The sequence below is a fragment of the Salmo salar genome, chromosome ssa15, assembly GCF_905237065.1.
Source record: "Salmo salar chromosome ssa15, Ssal_v3.1, whole genome shotgun sequence".
Taxonomy (NCBI): Eukaryota; Metazoa; Chordata; class Actinopteri; order Salmoniformes; family Salmonidae; genus Salmo; species Salmo salar.
Genome location: NC_059456.1, coordinates 54,957,191 through 54,983,385, shown reverse-complemented (window position 1 = coordinate 54,983,385; position 26,195 = coordinate 54,957,191). Strand labels below are relative to the sequence as shown.

At 42.1% G+C, this 26,195-nt stretch overlaps 1 protein-coding gene and 1 non-coding gene across 5 annotated transcripts in view; one reads left to right on the top strand and one right to left on the bottom strand.

The window, feature by feature from the left end:
- The window catches only part of LOC106571749 (kelch-like protein 29), a 323,412-nt gene that overhangs the window by 157,120 nt on the left and 140,097 nt on the right, over positions 1-26,195 (bottom strand). The gene's annotated exons all lie outside the window — the stretch shown is intronic.
- Positions 25,753-25,824, top strand: trnac-gca (transfer RNA cysteine (anticodon GCA)). The gene has a single exon. It is a non-coding gene; the product is annotated as a tRNA-Cys (tRNA).

Here is a 26,195-nt window from a genome sequence, read left to right as displayed (position 1 = left end):
ACGCTAACAGAAGACAACTTCAATAAAGACTCATTCATAGTCAAAGGAATCTGACAGGCCTGAGACGAGTCAGAACAGAAGGCAATGAGATGTCAGATTGTTATCAGTTGTCTGCTAGTCTAACACAAGAAGACTTTAGAAAAGAAGGGAAAAGCAGAAAGACACAAAGGGGACATTGGATTGCTGAGTATGGTCGGATGAACTCTAAGCCTGTCCAGTTCAGACAGAGGAAAGTGAGATAGTTTAGAAAGAAACAAATCAGTAGAGGTGATTATGGAGGTCAAGAATTGACCATTTCTCATAGAGAAGAGAGAAAGCAAGAGAGAGAGAGCGCGCCATCATTGTTTGCACATAAACATACACTCAGTTTTTTTGGCATAATGCAGTGGGCAGACAGACAAACAGGTTGGTATCGAAACGCTCTGTGTTCTCTCTTTTTCAATTTGTCTCCGGTTTGCCGGTCCTCTCCTCCCTAGCGACCCATTATCTCGAGCGGCAGATGGTTCTAGTCTGACTCAGAAAACGAGAGAGAGATGTTTCTCTGACTCAACACTAGGGTTGCAAAGCTACCAGTAATTTACTGTAATCTTCTGTAATTTTGGTAATTAACAGAAAATCTATGGTAATTTATACTTTAATAACAAAACAAAAAAATAATATATAGTATTCATTTTTCATTAATTAGGCTATTTACTCTTGGCCATGTGGTCTATCCACAAGAAATAAAGACACAGACAGACAGACAGACAGACAGACAGACAGACAGACAGACAGACAGACAGACAGACAGACAGACAGACAGACAGACAGACAGACAGACAGACAGACAGACAGACAGACAGACAGACAGACAGACAGACAGACAGACAGGACAAGACAGGACAGGACAGGTATGTGTGTCCATGAGTTTATAGTGGATAGACCACATGGCCAAGAGAAAATAGCCTAATTAATGAAACTTCAATTAACTCTGCAACTCTTCCAACTATTGACTTTTTTTCATGCCAAAACATTAACAAATATATAGTAAAATAAATATAAAAGGATATTTCAAGCAGAAACGTTCATATAAAACACCAATGGTATTAACTAAGTTGATGGTTTGTATTTAGGATACTGTTACAGCTTTGTCACTTAACTTTTTTTTTCTTTTATCTTAATTATTTCATTTTTTTTTTTTTATACAGAGGGCCAGAGAATTACAGACACCTGTGATAATCTGGAGTACCCCAAAAGGCCCCTAGATGTTTGATAAAATTCCAAATAAACCTTGAAAGTTACAAAAATTCTAGTCGTTTACTGGTAAACGTTGAAAGTTTACAGTAACTCTACTCAACACAAAATGAGCTTCAGTCAGCAAGCAGGGGGGATGAAAAAGGAGGGAACGGGAGAACGAGTGATGGGAGAAGAGGAGGGAAGGAGGGATAGAAGAGAGGAGGAGAGAAACAGTGCGGGCAAAAAATAAATAATTTTTGGTGGCAAGCTGCTGTGTATAGGATGAAATGGTGTTTGTTGTTTGGCTGGCTGGGGATTTTCCCCTAGCAAAGGCTTTGTACACGGAAGGCCCCAGCACACATCACAGAACAGACGCGTGCATGCTTGCATGCACACACACACACACACTCCCCCCCCCCCTCCCATAAAACTCTGCCTTACTCTGAAAATACAGTTTTGTTTAGTATCATCCGCACAAACAGACGCACGCAAAACACACACACAGAACATTAGGTCATTTTTGGTCAAACCACCTAAAGCCTCCTTTGACCGGTTTCAACCTTGACAGTCTGTGAAACAGCCCAGTCATGTTCTGCATTGTAGGAGAACCAACCTGATGAAACTGATGCCAAATTAATTCTTCATTACAATTTGCATGAACAGTTTTGCAATAGAAAGACTGAAATGTATCAAGGTTTGTTTCCGTATTCACTAAAATACAGAGTCTCTGTGCTTGTGAATAATAGGTCCACTGTTGCCCCAAGCCCCATGAGAACAGCGGGATGTAAAACAGAACAGCTATCATAGGGTTACACTGAATATGATAGAAGAACAAAACACACCATGAAGATACTGACAGTTTGGTATGGAGGATTCTAATAAATGTGTTATTTCCTAAATGTTCATGGCAGACCAATACACAAACACGCACCGCAGACACACAAACACACACTATTGTTCTCAGTGTGTTCTCTAAGGATTTTATGTATGCGTGTGCTAAAGAGGGGTGGCAAACTAAAATACATGTTGCTATGGTTACCCATCTCCCTCCGAGCTGGGCTGTTGCGCCTCACTCTGACTCTATTAGCTGTTTGGCTTGTTCTTTTACACACACACACACACACACACACACACACACACACACACACACACACACACACGTACACACACACGTACACACACACACACACAACTGAATCCATTGTCTAGTTCTATAAAGCTGCAATCCATAGCGGTGAAACTGCCATATACTTTTGTGAAATTACAGCAACAATGTTTTTTTTTTCCTCCCTCTGACATCATTGCGCGTGAAATAGAACAGCAGAGTGTGTATTATGATTTATTTTTCAGGATGCTCATTTCCTCAGAACAAGTACAATAGCAAATACGCCTGGGTGACCAGTGGCACTGTTTCACCCATCGTCGGATTTCAGCTTTGATTAATCTATTCGTCAGTTGTCCTTTCTCTCAATAAACTTTGAGTGGCAATCACACAAACATAACTGAACATTCTGTCCAATGGAGAAAATCCCAACACACACACACACACACACACACACACAGTGCTTATCATACTGTAAGTATTCACCCCCCTTGGATTTCTTTGGATTTCATTGTGTTACAAAGTGGGTAATAAAATTGATTTAAAATTGTCATTTTTGTCAACGATCTGATAAAGTTGAGCAACAAAGTCTAGAATGTGTCTTTGATGTGTGCTTAGGGTCATTGTCTTCCTGGAAAATTCACAGTTTCAGCCTCCTGGCAGAAGCAACCAGGTTTCTGGCTAAAATGTCCTGGTACTGGGTAAAGTTCATGATGCCGTTGACCTTACCAGGGGCCCCAGGACCTGTGGGGAAAAAAAACAGCTCCATAGGGCGGCAGGTAGCCTAGCAGTTAGAGAGGCGAAGTGAGCTGGCAACCGGAAAGTTGCTGGTATCAAATTCTAAATGCCATTGCCTGCCGTTGTGCCCTTGAGGAAGGCACTTAACCCTCCACAGCTCCTCGGACACCCAGTGTGGCATCCCCGCATCTTTCCAAAAACATACATACATACATACATACATACGTACGTCTTTCGGAGCGGTTGGGTTAAAAGCAGAAGCCTTAACATCAAAGATCCGCATTTTGCAGAGGGTATGAGGTTCTTTTCTGCATCTTTCTTTCAACGCCAAACTCACCGCTGGTGTGTGTGGCCAAATACCTTTTATTTTGGTCTCATCTGACCAAAACACCCAGTTCCAATCCTTCAGGCGTTTACATTTGTTGGTTACTCTCAATTAAGGCGCTTTTTCTGGTAACCCCTCCCAAGAGCCTATTGGCATGAAGGTGGCGTTTCATTTTAGATTAAGAGACTTGGTGACCCCAAGATGCGACCAAGTTCTGTAATTCTCCAACTGTGGCCATTGGGCTTTTCTTTCCCTCCTGAATCACCTTCCTCACTGTGCGTGGGGGCGAGGTACACATGCGTCCTCTTACCAGAGAAGTTTACCACTGTTCCAGTGGTTTTAAACTTCTTAATTATTGCCCTAATAGTGGTAAGTGGTATATTTCGTTTTTTTAGGTAGCTTTGTACCCATTTATGAAGGTCAACAACCATTTGTCTCTTTTCGTTTGTGAGTTTTATGCCTTAGATTGTACTTGCGTGTTACCTCAATTGTATACCACAGGAACCCATGGAAGGCCATAATACAGTTTCTTAAACTGAGATTAATTTTTAAAAGTAGAATGTTAATGCAGATTTGATTTGGTTTGATTTGATTTGTAATCTCCTTCTCTAAACTGTTGTATTAGCATAAAATAATATCGTTTCTCAATTAGTTTGAGCTCAGTATTTGTTTTACACATATTTTACATATTTATTTTACAGTCTTTTTTGTTCATATTTATCGAGGGTGTCAATCATTTTGGAGGAGGTGACTGAGTATTTACCCCCCTGAGTCAATATATACGTTAAACACCATTGCCAGTAATTACAGCTGTGAGTCCCTTTGGGTAAGTCTCTAAGAGCTTTGCACACCTGCATTAGGCAATATTAGCCTATTATTGTTTTCAAAATGATTCAATATCTGTCAATATGGTTGTTGATCATTGCGAAACCACCATTTTCAAGTCTCGCCATATATTTTATATATAAGTCAAAACTATAACTATGCCAATCAGGAACATTCACTGTATTTTTGGTAAGCAACTCCAGCGTAGATTTGGCCGGTTTTTGTCTTGCTGAAAAGTGAATGTCTCCCAGTGTTTATTTTTTATTTAACTAGGCAAGTCAGTTAAGAACAAATTCTTATTTACAATTACAGTGTCTGGTGAAAAGCAGACTAAATCAGGTTTTCCTCTAGGATTTTGCATGTGTTCAGCTCCATTCATTTTTCTTTTTATCCTGAAACGGTATGCTTGAAAATGTGGAGAGTGCTACGTTGTTGGATTTCCCCAAACATTTTTTGGGGACAAAAAGTTAATTATTTTGCCACATTTTTTGCAGTATTACTTTAGTTCCTTGTTGTTGCAAACTGGATGTATGTTTTGGAATGTTTTTATTCTATACAGGCTTCCTTCTTTTAGTTACTTGTGGAGTAACTATAATGTTGACCCATCCTAAGTTTTCTCCCATCACAGCCATTAAACTGTTTTAAAATCTCCATTGGCGTACTCCATGGAGTAATCCCTGAGCGTTTTCCTTCCATTTCGGCAACTCCGTTAGGAAGGACGCCTGTATCTTTGTAGTGACTGGGTGTATTGATACACCAGCTAAAGTGTAATTAATAACTTCACCATGCTTAAAGGGATATTCAGTGTCTGTTTTTTATTTTGTTCTACCAATCCGTGCCCTTATTTGCGAAACTATGGAAAAGCTCCCTGGTCTTTGTAGTTAAATCCATGCAACTTATTATGTGATTTGTTAAGCACATTTTTACTCCTGAACGTATTTAGGTTTGTCATAAAGGGGGTGAATACGTATAGAACCAAGACATTTTTGTTCCATTTTTTTAATCAATTTGTTACCATTTATAGAATTTTCTTTGCACTTTGACATTATGGAGTATTTTGTGTAGATCAGTGACCAATACATTCACATTTATATCCATTTCAATCCCACTTTGTAACCCCACAAGAAGGTGAAAATATCCAAGGGGATGAATACATATGATAGGCACTGTAGTCTCCTCTCCACACTACTCCACAGGAGAAGATCCAATAATCATCCTGACACACCGTCCTATTCTCCCTGACATGGCTCTGCCAACACCAACAGCTGTCACCGTGAGTGTGTGTTAGTGTCTAGCAATAGCAGACAGCATTACTGTCTGTACCAAATACCATCTACCATGTTATTGGTTGCCTTCCCCCAGAGGTAAGACATGGGCAGGGCCAATACCAACAGCTGTCTGTCACTGTGTGTGTGTTATTGTCGACCAATAATACACCACGTCACTGTGTGTGTATCAACCATCCGTGCATGCCATTTGCTTCCTTCTCCCAGAGGTCCATGGAGAAGGGTATGGTTGGTGAACAGAAGGATGTGATTGGCTGGTCTGGTCTCCTCCTACATCCAAACAAACTGTGTTTTCTCCTGACTGTGTGGTTGCCTTGGTTGGGGCCAGTCCCTTGTCTGTCTCAGAGATATAGCTCCTATTCAATCTACTAATACAACAGACTGAATGAGAAAAGAGCGACACACACGAAGCAGGAACATACACATACGCAAAGGCTTAACTATAGGGTAGGCTAGCATATACCATAGGGTCCAGAGTAGAACTGCTTAACTATAGGGTAGGCTAGCATATACCATAGGGTCCAGAGTAGAACTGCTTAACTATAGGGTAGGCTAGCATATACCATAGGGTCCAGAGTAGAACTGCTTAACTATAGGGTAGGCTAGCATATACCATAGGGTCCAGAGTAGAACTGCTTAACTGTAGGGTAGGCTAGCATATACCATAGGGTCCAGAGTAGAACTGCTTAACTATAGGGTAGGCTAGCATATACCATAGGGTCCAGAGTAGAACTGCTTAACTGTAGGGTAGGCTAGCATATACCATAGGGTCCAGAGTAGAACTGCTTAACTATAGGGTAGGCTAGCATATACCATAGGGTCCAGAGTAGAACTGCTTAACTATAGGGTAGGCTAGCATATACCATAGGGTCCAGAGTAGAACTGCTTAACTGTAGGGTAGGCTAGCATATACCATAGGGTCCAGAGTAGAACTGCTTAACTATAGGGTAGGCTAGCATATACCATAGGGTCCAGAGTAGAACTGCTTAACTGTAGGGTAGGCTAGCATATACCATAGGGTCCAGAGTAGAACTGCTTAACTATAGGGTAGACTAGCATATACCATAGGGTCCAGAGTAGAACTGCTTAACTATAGGGTAGGCTAGCATATACCATAGGGTCCAGAGTAGAACTGCTTAACTATAGGGTAGGCTAGCATATACCATAGGGTCCAGAGTAGAACTGCTTAACTATAGGGTAGGCTAGCATATACCATAGGGTCCAGAATAGAACTGCTTAACTATAGGGTAGGCTAGCATATACCATAGGGTCCAGAGTACAAAGGCTTAACTATAGGGTAGGCTAGCATATACCATAGGGTCCAGAGTACAAAGCTATTGTATTGTGAGATGGGCTCTGGTCTCCCTTGAGAAATTAGTTCATAACTAGACAGACAGAGAGATCAGGAGGAGAGAGAGGAGGAGGAGGAGGAGAGAGAGAGTGGTCTATAACAGTCTGGTCCCGCTGGCGCAGCAACTTTACAGCACACACTGATCAAATCAACAAACTGCTGGGAGATTTAATAACAGGTCCGCGGGAAATGATAAAAGAAAGGAAGAAGGCACGAGAGAGGGAGGGGAGGACTGAAGCAGAGAGAAATTGAGAATGTGCCACACCCCCACACGCACAGGTCAGAAACAATGACATTGTACGAGGCTAATCTGAGGGAATGTCAGAGGATCTGCCAGACACAGTGTGATAACAGCCACCTTCTACAGCCCTTATTACATTCTGCTTTTTAAGACGGGGTGTGTGTGTGTTCGGTTGGTAACACTCCATAGACAGAAAGGAAATAACTGTCCGAAGGCGAGAGGCAGGTTGATCTCTGTAATATTGTTTGGCTCTATGGTAATCAAGCTTTGCCGTTGATGTGGTTTCTTTATTCATGTATTTATTTGACAGTTTTATAGATTAATGAACTGGCCAAGCAGACAGACAAAACATGTCACAACCGGCTTCCTTGTGGTGACCATTATTGTTCAGTTTAAATGCATCTGAGGAATGCTCCTTTGTGTGTGTGTGTGTGTGTGTGACACCCACATATTCAGGCCACATCTCTGGAGATGTGTACACAAATGTAATCATATTCAAAACTCCAAAAACAGTAACAACCATTGCTATGCCTAGTCGTGATATTGTACACCGCAAAATAACAACACATTGTAATTCCACACCATAAACAAATCACAGCGAGTCTGAGTGTGTAGTGCAGGCAGGGAAATGCAATTCAACAGCAGCAGAATGGCTCACACATGCACACACACACTTTTTTCTTCCCTATGGCCAGAAAGAGAGAAAGAGATGGAGAGAATATGGTTGGATTGTGGAGAGTGATGGAGGTAAGTCTGTTTCGGGGGAGAAAGACCGAGAACGAGAGAAAGAGAGGGAGAGAGAGATTGAGCGACAGAGGTAGAAAGACCCATACATCATGCAGGCTCATATCATTTCCTTTGACATGTCATTTTCATCTGCTCGAAGAGAAGAAGAAGAAAACATTTATTTTCCTGGGCTGTCTGACCAAAAAAAGTGGACCGTCCATCCATATAGAACTCTGACCCACAACAGCGAAGACAAACACAGTAAAGAAGAAAAACCTGTCTAGTCTTTTTTAACGTTTCCTTAATGCTTCCTTTCTGCTTGACATTATTCACCTAAACAGCTGTCTCCAGTCTATGTGAAAAACTATTTTGTGACACTGCAATGTGTGGTGGATTGGTTCTGGATTGTTCACACCCTGATGGTGAGTGAATGGATGAAGCCTAGGCTTGGTGATGCTGTGTCCAATCTATTATGACACTGTAGCAGAACAGAACAACTCACCAGTAAACAAAGAGAGGATTCTGCCATCTTGGAAGCCATTTTAAAAATGATAGGGTTGCTTGGCATGGTGAACAGCGCTATAGTTCAGTTTGGACAGGAAGGGTATTCCATATGACAGCTACATGGTAGGTAGTGGACGGAATCCAATATTTTTTTTTCTTCTTATACGACCTACGACAATGAATTCAGACGAAATTCCAATGCAGATTACAATGAAGTCTGCACCCAGACGCAATTCTAACATGAATGTAAGAAGGGTAGCACCCACTTTTCTCATGTCGTAGATACAACACCAGCATAGAAGCAGGTGAATATTTACCAACTATTTGAAGTGAAATATCCAGTAATTAAATAAATGAACAGTTTATGCCATAATCTCATTAAGAGCTCTGGAAATTCAATTACTTGCTAATTACCCCTCTCATGTTACAGTACAGTCAGCACCCAAGTGTAAACAGGTATTTCAGGAGAATCAAATCCTGCATATGTGGGTAATTCAACAATGCTATAGTAGCCTAGATAATATCTAATGTGGTTTGGACCCATTTTCATGTAACCAATGGGATTTACAGTTGGACTGAATTGATCGTAAAAACAACCTGAAGTTGGGGCTCTACAGTATGTTAATGTATTGTTTTGATTATGGTCCACCAAGCCTCTGTTTCTGTTAGTTAAGAATTGAGAGCGATGTCAACCCCTGGCTTTTTGATAGCCCAGCACAACTAGCCTCTGTAAACCAACACTTAACACTGACCCACAGCTGCCAACCGGGAGACGACTTGACAGACACAATAAATATAAAACAGTCTGAAACAAAGTCTGACGGAGGGAGGGAGATATTTTAGGCTAGGGGCACCATGTGTCGAGGGCCTCCAAACACACACTCTTAATTCTCAGCCCCAGGCAAACGAGTGAAGGGGAACGGACTCGGCTTCCATTGAAATTCCAGGGCTAAGACATTCCGACAGCTCGGAGCTCCCGGCTCGACGCACACGTTCCGGAAAACAGGCACGTGGTCGTGGGGCGAGGCCGACAGGCTTCAGCTGGGAAGGAAGACGAGCCCAGAAACCAAACTCCGCCTAATATCCCATGAGTGCCCAGAGGAACTGGAGCTTGTCCTCACACCTAGCAGACACTTTTATTTATTCTCCACCACCCTCTCCAACCTCCCCACCAACTTTCTTTACCTCTGCCACTGCGTCAACATATGGTATGTTATACACCTGAATAAGCCTTTATAACATGTATTCTAACATTGATTAGAGAAAAACTCCCTTTCTTTTGTCTTTCTCTGCCAACCGATTGGCTTGTTATTGGGAAAATGAAGGTCCCAGGAAGTAGCAACAAAGTTCACAGTGACTGAAGTTGCTGATAGGCTACAAATGTGGCCAACCACTAACCAAGGCAGCTGATAGGCTAGAAGTGTGACCAACCATTCACTCTGACTGAGGGAGACAACAGCAGCAGCCGTAGTAGTAGCAGTAGCAGTAGTAGTAGTAGTAGTAGCAGTAGCAGTAGCAGTAGTAGTAGTAGTAGTAGCAGCAGTAGTAGCAGTAGCAGCAGTAGCAGTAGTAGCAGTAGCAGCAGCAGTAGTAGTAGTAGTAGCAGCAGCAGTAGTAGTAGCAGTAGTAGTAGTAGTAGCAGCAGTAGCAGTAGTAGCAGTAGCAGTAGTAGTAGTAGTAGTAGTAGTAGTAGCAGCAGCAGTAGCAGTAGCAGTAGTAGTAGCAGTAGTGTTGTTCGTGGTTCCCTGGAGTGTGATCTGTGATTGGACAAAGGGGCTGAGGAGACATCCTTTTGTCATAAGGACACGTCCCTGAGGACAGCTGAGGGGGACATGTTGTTCTGCCTCGTCCCCTCGCTGGGCCAGAGAGAGACACAGTGGCACCGCACGGCCGTCTGGCCGCGACCTCGGCTGATGTGTAGCGAGCGGTTTGGGAACAAAATGTCTGCCGCCTGTCACTGCTGTAGCCACTGGGACTCGGTGGACACTCTGTATTTATGCTTCCAGACACTGGGGCAGGTCTGGACCTGTGTGTCTGTGCGTTTTCAACTACACATCGCTTTCACTAAGAGGGGGGACGGACACTTTACTGAAATGGTCACCATGAGCACTGAAGCGAGTCTGGCCCACCAAGTGTGTGTGCGCATGTGACTGTATGTATGTGTGTCCGATACGTACAGTACAACTTTCTTTGAGGTCTGGGCCACTGGCCCTTCTAAAAATGGTGACCATGGCTTTAGAACAGCTAGCTGATTTAGCTGTCATATAAAGCACTCTTCCTTTACGGATGGGTAGGTATTATCTTAATTGAGTCATTAGTCGGGTAGCTTTTAATCAGTCGGTATGACAATAATTTCAATAACTAATTTGATGGCATTAAGAACAATGGGGGGGGGTTCAAATGAATTTCCAGTGGGTGACATTACAGTTTTAAATCGCATTCAATCTACACGCCATTTCTAACCCTTCCCACCCTGTTCAAAACAATGGGCACAGCTGGTGGTGACAATACAAGATTCCTCAGCCACTGACAACAGAGACTATTCATTATGGAAACTACAATGGAAAGTTTAATCAAGCAACTTCATTTTGGGGAGTCGTGAGTAAGTCACAGATTATGAATCAGTGTTTAAAAATAAGCATGCAGATTACTTGGGGTACAATACAAAAATTAACCCTGTTAAAACCATTAGTATTTTCTCTCTGTCTGCCTTTACTATTGCTGTACAATATAGAGGGAGGGAGAGAGTGAGAGAGAGGTGGTCTTAGATCAATACTGACCAGTAGGACTGAGAAGCTGGAAGCAACGGACAAACACAGTAAACAAGCCAATGCTTGGAATGCTCGGAATAGTGATGTCATATTCCCGACAAACCAGCCAATGAAAATGTCTGCATGTTTCATCCAATTAAGTCTGTAACCAAAAAAGCTACATGCCATCCTTTTTCTTTTGTAGGTCAATAAGATTGAGTCAGGTGAAATTAACAGGCTATTAAATGGCAATTAAAAGAACCCCAATATCTTAAGTCAGGCATTTGTCAATACTATTATGCCAGAGACAATTATCAGCTAATTAAATCTGAGAATCTAAGGCTCAGTCTCTTACATCAGGTAGTAAATCGCTAACATCTCACTGTCTACACACAAAGCCCCTTTCCCAGAGATGAAAATACCATCCAGATATATAGAGTACTGATCCAGTATTCTCATACAGCTTCTAAAAATAACAGACTTATAGAACAGCACTGTCAAATCAAACTCCTCAGGGACTATATAGTAGTAGAAGTAGCTACGCTGCCTTTCACCGTAGGGCAAAAACTCAAATCCAACACTATTTTGTTTGCTGTCCATTTGGTATAATCCAAACTATTCTGTCTTGCTGACCAAAACAGACCGCATCAACGAGAGTGGAGACAGTCCTCAGATTCAGATTGTTTACTAGTTACAGGGTTGCTGGTGTGATTGCAGGGTACAGTGGAAATCTTAGGCTTCGAGCTCCAACATGCAGGACTAGAAAATGGTAATAAAAAAACAACTGAAAATAGAAATAGCACGATATACCTAATAACATCTGTGGCAGTGATGAATAAATAAATGTTCATTGGGATGGAGGCAGAGTAGACTGTTGACGGGATGGGGTGGAATGACCATAGGGGGAGCAGCAGCATGACCATTGAGTGAAATAAAAAATATAAATTGTAATCAAATATATTAACAACTGCAACAGGGTTGAATACCAGCTTGTGTGTCTGTATTCTGAGATATTTCTGATATGTCTGAATGGCTCAGTCTGAGTTCATCAGCAAAAGAGAGAAATCCACACACTGAAATATACTGTGTATTCCCGAATTTGTTTCTTTTGACAACGCTTCAACCCATCTTCATCAGTGTGTGTGTGTGTTTTCTGCTCCCCAGGGCATGTGGTGTGTGAGGGGGCAGAGAGACTGGTTTTATCCCAGAAGATGAAGTGGTCAGTCAACAGTCCAGTGAAGGGAGTGTCAGACAGACACCCTGCAGTACAGCAGTACATCTCTACAGCCAGGCTGGCTAGCACAGAGACACACACAGAGGGGAGTATCCACACCCAGCACACACCCCGCACACACAGCCAAGGGTAGAGTATACTGGAGGAACAAGCCGCATCATTAAACCCCCAACACCCAACTGAAACACAGTCCTTGGTTTGAAGGTATACATGAGGTAAAAACAGACCTTGGGTTTATTTGAGGAGAAATTCTAACTGACAACCAAGGAAGATTTTTTTTTTCGTCTTTCATTTGCCCCTGAATGTGCTTCTGCTGCTTAGGCCCAGCGTTTCTCTTTTTCAAATGCTAATTCAGTTTTATCCAGATGGCAAAACTCATTTCAGGCTTCATGTACTGTATGGAGAGTGGCTATTGACAGGTAAAATAAAGATGTTTCGCCCCAGCTTTGTTCTAATGTAATTTGACCCATTTACTTTGACCTAAAAACAACACCTTTGTATGTTACATCCTGTGAATCGCACACACAAAAAAACATCTCTGCAGGAAAGCAGGCTGAATTATGTGTGGCCTTTATTTCTGCTGAAAGGGCCTCAGGACAATGCAGACAAAATTGTAGACACAGATTTTTTTATGATTTGCTTGACTCAGCTAATATTCCTTTTATCATTATTTATTTATCTGTTTTCGATGGTCACCATTTTCCTGCCTGTGCAACTTATTCCTTGAGTGAAGATGTCTAATATCAGCAGTACTCAATACGGGAATCGTACGACAAAGAAAGAAATCCATGCATTTCTATTCCTCAAGACAACTTGCAGCGGGCAGAATAGTCACAGGGTCAATATCTTGATACAATCATGGAGAAACCCTGAAAATGTATTGTTACTAGACATGGAACACAGATAAATACGAAGGTGGTAAATCAATGTGATGTGTCTATACAGTAAAAGCCTGTGAGTTTTCACACACTCCCTCTTCCTTTGTTTGTCGGCCATCTTGCTACCCTAACCCTCTACTCATCAGTCCGGGGTGATTCGGCTTCGGAGCAACAACAACCGAGAGTTGTGCAGTGAAGTATGAAATACACTAATGAAGACATTTGCAGAACCACTTCCTTTGTCCTACAGTAGCAAGAGTTTCTGACTATCTTCTCTGATTATATCTAGTGAGGTCTGATTAGAGGCATGGCATGGGAATCAAACTGCAGTGTGTTTCCTGTTTGCTGGCATCCATTTGTTTTCCCATTCATCTACAAGCTGGAGGAAGTCACAGATCTATCCCCTACCTATTTACCTCCCACCGTGCCTTGTGCCAGCAATCAACACTCTGCCTAAACTCTATGGTTCACTGACAGAGACATGGCTCTGGCACAGATACAAACAATTACTTTGGAACACACTTTGCAGCCCCAATTGATACTTCAATCTTTCCCTTTAGTTAGGGCTTCATAAATAGAACTTTAGAACACCGAAAACATCACGTCGTCCTTGATTTTCTAATTTACCTAAAAAAAAACACAGACGACCGACTAATCGTTTTCGGAGCTCAATCATACATAATTCGATTTCTACTTAAGATTAAGAGGAAACAATCAGTCTGAAAGGTAAATAGGTGACAAAACAGCACTCTGAGGCCAAATCTACACCTCTTTGAAAACTGCCTAAATAGGTTTATAAAATATCTTAGGGACCGGTCGAAATGTACGTAATTGTTACCCGGAGGAAAATGGGGGAAGGTCATACTTTTTCAATTTCAGTCAGGGGGAGGGTTTAGTATTTATTTATTTTTGACCAGGGGAGGGCCATGTGATTCGTAATCGATTAAATGTCAGTATTTGTCGGCATTTTGGAATTTCCGTATTGAATTCTACTATGTGTAACTTCGGCTATTACTTTTCCTTTGGCTGTTCCATCAGTTCATCTTTTCCTTTGGCTGTTCCATCAGTTCATCTTTTCCTTTGGCTGTTCCATCAGTTCATCTTTTCAATTGGCTGTTCCATCAGTTCATCTTTTCAATTGGCTGTTCCATCAGTTCATCTTTTCCTTTGGCTGTTCCATCAGTTCATCTTTTCCTTTGGCTGTTCCATCAGTTCATCTTTTCCTTTGGCTGTTCCATCAGTTCATCTTTTCCTTTGGCTGTTCCATCAGTTCATCTTTTCCTTTGGCTGTTCCATTAGTTCATCTTTTCCTTTGGCTGTTCCATCAGTTCATCTTTTCCTTTGGCTGTTCCATCAGTTCATCTTTTCCTTTGGCTGTTCCATCAGTTTATCTTTTCCTTTGGCTGTTCCATCAGTTCATCTTTGTGCTTGGGATATCCAGAACGTAGGCGTGTAGAGTATCTGGCTAATCAAATAGTGCTTGTAGTGATGACATGGGGAACTATCACACAACAAGAACAGTGGTAGAAATGCCGCATTCAAAACAACTGGGAACTCGGAAATCTCTGCATAGTTGGGATGGGCTAGTAAGCAAGCATTTCACGGTAAAGTCTACACCAGTTGTATTCGGAGCATGTGATAAATACAATTTGATTTGATGCAGTTATTTCGGCATGAAGCATTCAACAGGACGGTTATTGTCTTGCTCTTTACTGTAATCAGAGGGATAATATCAATACTATGCATGTTAGTCTCTCTTGGTTAAAAGTAAAGGAGAGACTGACTGCATCGCTTTGTTTTTAGAAGAATCATTAATGTGTTCAATTCCAAATTGTTTGCATAGTCAACTTACACACAGCACTGACACGCGCAATTACCCCACCAGCTATGTGTGACGTTTCAAATGCATTTAGTTCTGTCCTTGATCTGTTCTTGTCAATTAATGTTCTGTATTATGTCATGTTTCATGTTCTGTGCGGATCCCAGGAAGAATAGCTGCTGCAATCACCACAGCTAATGGGGATTCTAATAAAATAAACACAAAAAAATGAACAATTTGCCTAAATTACAGCCCTAGTCAATAATTGTGTACTCACTTAATAACAATAATAATTTGCTCATTGCACTGTGTTGTTGTAGCCTAGGTAGAATAAAAATCTAGGCCTAATCAATAGTGGAGCTTTGCGTGCCCGACTGATGCAGAGCGCAGCCTGGAGGAACACACAACTTTTTTTTCCTCATTCACTTTGACAGGTAAATATTCATAGCCCTCATATTTAGCTAATGAGTGGCCTAATATCTAGCTTCTTCGGCTACACAACTCTAGACTCTCTCTTCCAGGTATTCCCATGCGCAATAGGCTATAGGCTACGGACGCAAGCCTCTCCGCTATCCCTCTTCTCGTGAAATCCCAGGAAAAACTATAAACTACAAAAGCTATACGAGATACATTTTTTTTTACATTTTTTATATTTGGCCTAATAGGCTTTTCGTGGAGAGAAGCAGGCAGGCTCTTGCTAATTGCTGAATGTAAAAAAGGCCTAGGCCAAATGAACTGTCGTGGAAAGGATAAGACAGTGATGAGCACAGTGAAAAAGATCCAAACGAATTGACATCCATTAGTTAAATGGAAATCACTTGCAAACCACTTGAGCAACGAGGCAGGCTATGAGATGATGTAAAAAGATTCGCAGGCCAAACAGCGTTCGTTGTTGAATTTCTACATTTCATTTAAATACACGTTTCTATATAATATTTTTCATTAGTCTACATGTAGCCTACCTTGAAGGATAATTTGCAGTTGAACACACCGTGAAGCACTGATGACTGGTCTGTGTTACCACCTTATTAATAGTGCAGTAGGATGCTTTGATCAGTTGATTGACATGTGTAGGCTAATTAATTATTTTCTTTTGTTACAGACATTGGTACTTTCTTGCACATTAATAACTTATTACCACTTTATAACCTCTAGTAGTAGTTCAGGTGCTCTGAAGGATATAGCTGAAAATGTTACAGCTTTGAAAGGGCTGCTCCTCATAAATTATTTTTGGCTAATCAAAAACACGACAGAAAATACAGCTGCAGTGATATTTTGCACTGGGCACTCTGAAATCTCCCTCGCCCATACTGTACCACTCCCTCTCTCCCATCCCTCGGTTCTTTACACTTCTCTTGCCTTGAGCGTCCTCCCTTCGTCTCTCATTCCCCCTCTACTCTTTTAGATGACCCTCTTCTCAACCTCCCTCTGCCTCTCTCCCCTCCTCTACTTTCTCTCTCTCTCGCTCTCTCTCTCACACACACACACACACACACACACACACACACACACACACACACACACACACACACACATAGATAATGGCATGACATCAATAAAACATGATGCAGTGACATATCCTAGAATATATAATTCAGCGGAGCACACATACAGGTACAGTGCCAGTCAAAAGTTTGGACACACCTACTCATTCAAGGGGTTTTTCTTTATTTTTACTATTTTCTACATTGTAGAATAATAGTGAAGACACCAAAATTATTAAATAACACATACGGAATCATGTAGTAACCCAAAAAGTGTTACACAAATCAAAATATATTTTATCTTTTAGATTCTTCAAAGTAGTCATTGTAAATAAGAATTTGTTCTTAACTGACTTGCCTAGTTAAATAAAGGTTCAATTTAAAAAAAATAATAATACAGCTTTGCACACTCTTGGCATTCTCTCAACCAGCTTCATGAGGAATGCTTTTCCAACAGCCTTGAAGGAGTTCCCACATATGCTGAGCACTTGTTGGCTGCTTTTCCTTCACTCTGCGGTCCAACTCATCTCAATTGGGTTGAGGCCGGGTGATTGTGGAGGCCAGGTCATCTGATACAGCACTCCATCCCTTTCCTTCTTGTTCAAATAGCCCTTACATAGCCTGGAGGTGTGTTGGGTCATTGTCCTGTTTAAAAAACAAATGATAGTCCCACTAAGTGCAAACCAGATGGGATAGAGTATCGCTGCAGAATGCTGTGGCAGCCATGCTGGTTAAGTGTGCCCTGAAATCTAAATAAATCACAGACAATATCACCAGCAAAGCACCCCCACACCATCACACCTCCTCCTCCATACTTCACGGTGGGAACCACACATACAGCGATCATCAGTTCACCTACTCTGCCTGTCACAAAGAATCTCAAATTTGGACTCATCAGACCAAAGGACAGATTTCCACCGGTCTAATGTCCATTGCTCGTGTTTCTTGGCCCAAGCAAGTCTCTTCTTCTTATTGGTCCTTTAGTAGTGGTTTCTTTGCAGCAATTCGACCATGAAGGCCTGATTCACACAGTCTCCTCTGAACAGTTTATGTTGAGATGTGTCTGTTACTTGAACTCTGAAGCATTTATTTGGGCTGCAATCTGAGATGCAGTTAACTCTAATGAATGTATCCTCTGCAGCAGAGGTAACTCTGGATTGACTACCCTTAACCTGTTAGGGCTAGGGGGCAGTATTGACACGGCCGGATAAAAAACGTACCCGATTTAATCTGGTTACTACTCCTGCCCAGTAACTAGAATATGCATATAATTATTGGCTTTGGATAGAAAACACCCTAAAGTTTCTAAAACTGTTTCAATGGTGTCTGTGACTATAACAGAACTCAAATGGCAGGCCAAAACCTGAGAAGATTCCATGCAGGAAGTGGCCTGTCTGACAAGTTGTGTTTCATCTTGGCTCTTTTTATTGAAGACTGAGGATCTTTGCTCTAACGTGACACTTCCTACGGCTCCCATAGGCTCTCAGAGCCTGGGAAAAAGCTGAACGATATCGAGGCAGCCTCTGGCTGAAACACATTATCGCTTTTGGCAAGTGGCCGATCAGAGTACTATGGGCTTAGGCGCGTGCCCGAGTCGACCCCATGCTTTATTTTCTTTCGTCTGTTTACCTAAACGCAGATTCCCGGTCGGAATATTATCGCTTTTTATGAGAAAAATGGCATAAAAATTGATTTTAAACAGCGGTTGACATGCTTCGAAGTACGGTAATGGAATATTTAGAATTTTTTTGTCACGAATTGCGCCATGCTCGTCACCCTTATTTATCCTTTCGGATAGTGTCTTGAACGCACGAACAAAACGCCGCTGTTTGGATATAACTATGGATTATTTTGAACCAAACCAACATTTGTTATTGAAGTAGAAGTCCTGGGAGTGCATTCTGACGAAGACAGCAAAGGTAATAACATTTTTCTTATAGTAAATCTGACTTTGGTGAGTGCTAAACTTGCTGGGTGTCTAAATAGCTAGCCCTGTGATGCCGGGCTATCTACTGAGAATATTGCAAAATGTGCTTTCACCGAAAAGCTATTTTAAAATCGGACATATCGAGTGCATAGAGGAGTTCTGTATCTATAATTCTTAAAATAATTGTTATGCTTTTTGTGAACGTTTATCGTGAGTAATTTAGTAAATTCACCGGCAGTGTTCGGTGGGAATGCTAGTCACATGCTAGTCACATGCTAATGTAAAAAGCTGTTTTTTGATATAAATATGAACTTGATTGAACAAAACATGCATGTATTGTATAACATAATGTCCTAGGGTTGTCATCTGATGAAGATCATCAAAGGTTAGTGCTGCATTTAGCTGTGGTTTGGGTTTATGTGACATTATATGCTAGCTTGAAAAATGGGTGTCTGATTATTTCTGGCTGGGTACTCTGCTGACATAATCTAATGTTTTGCTTTCGTTGTAAAGCCTTTTTGAAATCGGACAGTGTGGTTAGATTAACGAGAGTCTTGTCTTTAAAATGGTGTAAAATAGTCATATGTTCAAAAAATTGAAGTTTTTGCATTTTTTTGGTTTTTGAATAACGCGCCACGGGATTACACTGGCTGTTACGTAGGTGGGACGATTTGGTGCCACCTACCCTATAGAGGTTAATGTCTTAAAGTAATGATGGACTGTTGTTTCTCTTTGCTTATTTGAGCCGTTCTTGCTATAATATGGACTTGGTCTTATACCAAATAGGGCTATCTTCTGTATACCACCCCTACCTTGTCACAACACAACTGATTGGCTCAAACGCATTAAGAAGGAAAGACATTCCACAAATGTACTTTTAACAAGGCACACCTGTTAATTGAAACACATTCCAGGGGACTACCTCATGATGCTGGTTGAGAGAATGCCAATAGTGTGCAAAGCTGTCATCAACGCAAAGGGTGGCTACTTTAAAGAATCTCAATTATAAAATATATTTAGATTTGTTTAACATTTGGTTGGTTACCACATAATTCCATGTGTCATTTCATAGTTTTAATGTCTTCACTATTGTTCTACGATGTAGAAAATCGTAAAAATAAAATAAAATAAAAACTGGAATGAGCAGGTGTGTCCAAACTTTTGACTGGTACTGCAGGTAACTGCCAAAATAAAGGAAAGACCAACATAACATAAAATGTGTTGGGCCAGAACAGCTTCAGTGCGCCTTGGCACAGATTCTACGTGTCTGGAACTCTATCGGAGGGATGCGGCACCATTCTTCCATGTTTTGAGATGGTGGTGGAAAACGTGGTCTCGGGCGCCTCTCCTGACTCTCCCATAAGTGTTCAATTGGGTTGAGATATGGTGACTGAGATGGACATGGCATGCATTGTTTTCATGCTCATCAAACCATTCAGTGATCACTCGTGCTCTGAGGATGGGGGCATTGCCATCCTTTGGGGGTATAGTCATGGTAGGCAAAATAATGGCCTGCCCAGCATTTTCATACATGACCGTAAGCATGATGGGATGTTAAACAGGGGGGAAGGCTTTCCCCTAGATGTTGGAACATTGCTGCGGGGACTTGCTTCCATTCAGCCACAAGAGCATTAGTGAGGAAGGGCACTGATGTTGGGCAATTAGGCCTGGCTTGCAGTTGGCGTTCCAATTCATCCCAAAGGTGTTTAATGTGGTTGAGGTCAGGGCTCTGTGCAGGCCAGTCAAGTTCTTCCACACTGATCTCGACAAACCATTTCTGTATGGACCTCACATTTTGCACAGGGGAATTGTCATGCTGAAACAAGAAAGGGCCTTCCCCAAACTGTTGCCACAAAGTTGGAAGAACAGAATCATTTAGAATGTCATTGTATGCTGTAGCATTAAGATTTCCCTTCACTGGAACTAAGGGGCCTAGCCCAAACCATGAATAACAGCCCCAGACCATTATCCCTCCTCCACCAAACTTTACAGTTGGCACTATGCATTCGGGCAGATAGCATCCGCCAAACCCAGATGTGTCAATCAGACTGCCAGATGGTGAAGCGTGATTCATCACTCTAGAGAACACGTTTCCATTGCTCCAGAGTCCAATGTCAGCGAGCTTTACACCACTCCAGCCGACACTTGGCATTAAGCATGGTGATCTTAGGCTTGTGTGCTGCTGCTTGGCCGTGGAAACCCATTTCATGAAGCTCCCGGCGAACAGTTCTTGTGCTGACTGCTTCCTGAAGCAGTTTGGAACTCGGTAGTGAGCGTTGCAACCGAGGACAGACGATTTTACGTGCTACGCGCTTCAGCACTCGACAGTCCCGTGCTTTGAGCTTGTGTGGCCTACCACTTGCAGCAGAGCCGTTGTCACTCCTAGATATTTCCACTTCAAAATAACACCACTTACAGTTGACCGGGGAAGTTCTAGCAGGGCAGAAATTTGACGAACTGACTTGTTGCAAAGGTGTCATCCTATGACGGTGCCACATTGAAAGTCACTGAGCTCTTCAGTAAGGCCATTCTACTGCCAATGTCTTTCTATGGAGATTCCATGGCTGTGTGCTCAATTTTATACACCTGTCCGCAATGGGTGTGGCTGAAATAGCCAAATCCACTAATTTGAAGTGGTTTCCATATACATTTGTATATATACACTCAAGTGTTTCCATTATTTTGGCAGTTACCTGTACAATGACAATATTGAATATCATTATTCCACATACATGACTATTTGAAGTACTAACTCCAATAAAAAAGAGGAGATTGGTAAGTAAGGACCTGCTATTAAAATTGACACATTCATAATCACGCACAACAAATGCTGCCATTCAAAGACCCAGTGTGAGCACTCGCTCACACACATTTCCATGACCTTACCCTCCCTGTATACTAGCAGTAGGCAACCGTGGTCTTGGAGTGCCCAGAGGCATGTCATGTTTTTGATTTAACCGACCTGGAAGACCAGGTGTGTTGAATTTAGGCCATCACTGAACTGATCAATTAGTCAGGTGTGTTGCCTAGTTGGAACAAAATATTGCAGTACCTGCGGCACTCCAGGAACAGGGCTGCCTACTGCTGCTGTATATACACTTGTTGACAACCACATGTAATCTGAGGCTGGCCTGGTACAGCTGCTAAATCCCTTGTAGAAATGTGATGTCGTTACAGAGAGGGGAGGGAATATCCTCCTGCCTAAGCTTATTGAGCTGTCAACTTTGTGTCGTTATCAGAGCCCATTGATTTCCTGTCACATATACTGACAGAGGATGTGCTGCTTTTTGCATCCTACTTTTACAAGCAGGCTTCCTGTAACGGCAGGCCAACTGTAACCGGTAGTAACGACGACATCAGGTAGACCGTGTCCAGATATCGACTTGTGTTGACGCGGCAGGGAATTGCTCTGTATTTAAATTGATCCTTGGTTGGTCCCCTAGGTTGCAGGTGCCAAGTCCATGTGCTGGGGTTTCATCCTGTTGTCTAAGGGGGAACTAGTTGCACACTCAATGGTGTCATCGGGTGACGGAGGGAGACGTTTAATGGCACAGGAATGGTCCTATTATAGATCTGATTGTGTGAGAATAAACGGAAGTGCTGTTATTCCAAGTCCCGACGCACTGTGTGGACTTTATGACCCGACTGTCAAATGGATTTCAGCCGTATCATTTCCCTGACCTTTCAGTCAGTCAGGTCTGAGCTCTAGAACATTGCCGCAGGGAGCAGAGTACAGAGAAATGATTGATTTCATGAGAGAAATATGATGAAAATGATACATGGCAATTAAGGTAGAACATTTGACATATCACTTCTAAAAAGGATACAAAAAGCATCTTGAGAGTTTATTCAGTATATTGTGACATCTTACCAAAATATATATATTTCATAACTCATGACAATATATCTTCTTGGAAGAATCCCTCAGAATGTAATACTGCTACTGCCAGCCAAGTTGTCTAGGTTACACCACAGAAGCTAGAAGCTACACCACATATTGTTATTAATCTGCAGAGTTGCTAGAGCACAACAATAAATAGGTTGTTTTCTCCTTGGAGACTAGCTCTCATAATGGAGACGTACAATAAGAATGCAGAGGACATTGCTAGTGAGAATAGCCCCAATATCGCGGCTACGCCCGGACATTAGGAAGAGTCATTAGGCCTGTTTAAATAAGGTCATTAAGATGATGAAATGACGCTGTATATCTGAGTGTGGAAACAAAGGCAGGAGTCCATGCCATTCCTCATTGTTAGCTAGGCAGTGTGTGTGTGTGTGTGTGTGTGTGTGTGTGTGTGTGTGTGTGTGTGTGTGTGTGTGTGTGTGTGTGTGTGTGTGTGTGTGTGAGAGAAAGACTCTTCTGAATGAAGTGTGTCATAACTCTGGCTGAGGAGTAGAAGAGCCTGAGAGGCAGTTTTGAGGGGCTAAAGTCAACTGAGTAAAAGACTTCACGATAACATCTATCTCTGTCGTATAAAAACATTCATATTTGTCAATAACCTCCACAACAATTGCATTGCATTCTAATATTTGTATGCAAGACTAGATAATACAGCCCTGAAGACCCAGTAATTGGGCGGCAGTAGTTATCCCCCCTTCAAGATGATGTTATTTAATCTAAACTGAAGTGAATCAGGAGAGGGTGAGTATAGAAAGCCCCTTGTCACCAACAGCTATACTGTAGTTCTCCACCAACCAGAGACATTCTATAACCGAAGCTACGGCATCTTCCAACTGAAGCCTAAAGCTGCACTTCATTCTCAGTCAACAAAGCTAAACCCCACTGTCACACAGCTACAGATGTAGGATTTTTATTTGAGCAACCTGTTGCAGGTAAACTTTCCTGCAATGCAGGACATGTAAAACTTGTAGTGTATTTCAGGTTTAAAAAAAGGCTTCTGAAGTCTGGAATTTACACTTTTAAATTTCAGACTTGATTTTCCCTTACGAAAAAAGTCAATTAATTATAATCCACATAAAAATTCACCTTTCCTGTTGCTGCAGGATCATGTTGCTGCTGTAGCAAACTGGCTCAAATGAAGATCCTACACCTGTATGTCCAACACAACTCACAACGCTATCCTGCCCTTCAACCAGAGTTGTCCTAAACGTATTGTACATCACAAAACTCTTCCAAACGACCCAACAATATTCAAGTGCTGCTAATTAACACATAGATCGTAGAGGTTAACTCATTCCTATTGCCACATAAACAACAGAAGGACATCACTCAGTTGTCTGTCTCATATGGGAGGAAAAACATATGGATAACTAATGTCAGAGAAGCAGAGAAAGAGGTTGAGCGTGACATGGGATGGGATTAAGGCATGAGAAAAGAGCGGTCTATAGAAACAGAAAGATCATCTTAATCTGATCTAAGCACAGTGAATAATAACTATTTGGCTCAGACAAAGGGGGGGGGAGAGAGAGAGAAAGAAATAAAGAGACAGAAAGCACAATTCTGCAGTGCATTACTAAACACACACTGTACTTGTCACACCCTCATCTGTTTCACCTGTCTTTGTGCTTGTCGCCACCTCCCTCCAGGTGTCGCCCATCTTCCCCATTATCCCCTGTGTATTTATACCTGTGTTCTCTGTCCGTTGCCAGTTTGTTTTGTTCGTGAAACCTACCAGCGTTTGTTCCCCTGCTCCGGTCTGTTCTTGCTTCTGTTTCCTAGTCCTTCCAGGTTTTTACCGTTCTGCCTGCCCTGAGCCTGCCTGCCGTTCTGTACCTTGCCCCACCTCACTGGATTATTGACCCCTGCCTGCCCTGACCCTGAGACTGCCTGCCATTCTGGAACCTTTGCACCTTCTCTGGATTACTGACCCGTGCCAGCTGTTTTATCCCTGGCCCTGTATTCGAAATAACTTTTGTTTTTTTCAACACTGTCTGCATCTGGGTCATACCTGAAACGTGATAGTACTTGTGTGTTGGGTGGCATTTTGTTGTGACTAAAAGCATATCTGTCAGTGGTAGAGACAGAAAACAAGTTTGCAAAAGAGAGAAAGGGAGACACAGAAATACTCCAAAATAAGAAAATATCTCAATCAATTCCCAACTTCTGTGCATTTACTAATGACATAAAGCTGGGAATTATTCTGGGAGAGGGAGAAACCACTAATATTACTGCCAGATATGTATATGATTGCCATAGCCTGAGGGACATCCCATGACCATTCATTCCCTGAAGTACAGTATTTACAGTGGGGGGGGGGAAAAGTATTTGATCCCCTGCTGATTTTGTACGTTTTCCCACTGACAAAGAAAGGGTCAGTCTATAATTTTTATGGTAGGTTTATTTGAACAGTGAGAGACAGAATAACAACAAAAATATCCAGAAAAACGCATTGATTTGCATTTTAATGAGGGAAATAAGTATTTGACCCCCTCTCAATCAGAAAGATTTCTGGCTCCCAGGTGTCTTTTATACAGGTAACGAGCTGAGATTAGGAGCACACTCTTAAAGGGAGTGCTCCTAACCGCAGCTTGTTACCTGTAAAAAAGACACCTGTCCATAGAAGCAATCAATCAATCAGATTCCAAACTCTCCACCATGGCCAATACCAAAGAGCTCTCCAAGGATGTCAGGGACAAGATTGTAGACCTACACAAGGCTGGAATGGGCTACAAGACCATCGCCAAGCAGCTTGGTGAGAAGGTGACAACAGTTGGTGTGATTATTCGCAAATGGAAGAAACACAAAAGAACTGTCAATATCCCTCGGCCTGGGGCTCCATGCAAGATCTCACTTCGTAGAGTTGCAATGATCATGAGAACGGTGAGGAATCAGCCCAGAATTACACGGGAGGATCTTGTCAATGATCTCAAGGCAGCTGGGACCATAGTCACCAAGAAAACAATTGGTAACACACTACGCCGTGAAGGACTGAAATCCTGCAGTGCCCGCAAGGTGGAATAGAGAATACATATACAGGCCCGTCTAAAGTCTGCCAATGAACATCTGAATGACTCAGAGGACAACTGGTGAAAGTGTTGTGGTCAGATGAGACCAAAATGGAGCTCTTTGACATCAACTCAACTCGCCATGTTTGGAGGAGGAGGAATGCTGCCTATGACCCCAAGAACACCATCTCCACCGTCAAACATGGAGGTGGAAACATTATGCTTTGGGGGTGTTTTTCTGCTAAGGGGACAGGACAACTTCACCGCATCAAAGGGACGATGGACGGGGCCATGTACCGTCAAATCTTGGGTGAGAACCTCCTTTCCTCAGCCAGGGCATTGAAAATGGGTCGTGGATGGGTATTCCAGCATGACAATGACCCAAAACATCATTACTGACGCTGAGTATGGTGAAAACTGTCTCTCTCTTTCTCTCAGAGAGGGGGTACAGCTCAGTGGTAAAGCATTTGACTGCAGATCAAGAGGTTCCAGGTTCAAATCCTGATGCCCCCTTAAAATCAAACAGTTCATAACTGCATTTAGAGCAGAAGGTAGCCTAGCGGTAAGAGTGTTGGGCCAATAACCAAGAGGTGGGATATACAAAACAAAAACAAAAAAAACATTTCCAATTCATACATAATACACACAGATGTAAGCACCCACCTAATCATATCTCTCTCTCTCTCTCTGTGTGTGCTTAGAGACATATCATATTGTAACGCTCATCTAGGATTATGGCCTGAATAAACAACACTCATTCTACAGTTTAAAGGATCTGCCAGAGCTGATATAGGCTAGGCGGTGTGTGGGTGTTTCTCAATATGCATACTACTGCGCTCCGAGCTGGGGAGGTTAGGAGCATTGGTCCAAATTAAATTATGCGA